This window comes from Cynara cardunculus (genome assembly GCF_001531365.2).
Source record: "Cynara cardunculus var. scolymus isolate 2C chromosome LG 14, CcrdV1, whole genome shotgun sequence".
Taxonomy (NCBI): Eukaryota; Viridiplantae; Streptophyta; class Magnoliopsida; order Asterales; family Asteraceae; genus Cynara; species Cynara cardunculus.
Window position 1 is genome coordinate 13,420,416 of NC_037541.1, and position 605 is coordinate 13,421,020.

The window sequence follows — 605 nt, forward strand, 5'->3', positions numbered from 1 at the left end:
ATTGCATGATGAAACGGGTACATGATGAATCTGCTTCGGGATCTTGAAGATTGTAATCTGCTCCAGAATCTTGAAGATTGTAAGGAGTAAATGAAAGAATGTATCAAATCATGAGTGAAATAAAAAAAATTAATTTACATGAAACATGTTTCATGAAGGTGAAACTTGTTCATGACGTAATTGAGCAATGAGTGGTGAACTGCTTTCATGGTGAAACCCGTTTCAGTGATGGTGTAGGTGATCCATTCAGTAGATGAAATGAAAAATGAAACGGGTGCATAAAGTAGGTGGTTCATCATGAATAATTGCAAGATGAAAAATAAATTAGTTTCATTAATAATAATAAATGTTATTATAAAAATGTTAACATAAAAATAATAAATTACTTTACAAAAAATAGATTAGTTTCATTAATAATATRATATACATGATATGATTTCCTTGAATAAATGAATATTTGGTTTTACCCTTTTGCCTTTATCGGTATTATAAAATGTATTTTCAATTTTTTTTAATTTCTTTAAATAACCTTGATTAATCTTAACCATTGATCAAGAAAATGGATGAGTGAGATTGGTTTACACAAATGAAGGCGGTTTTTATTT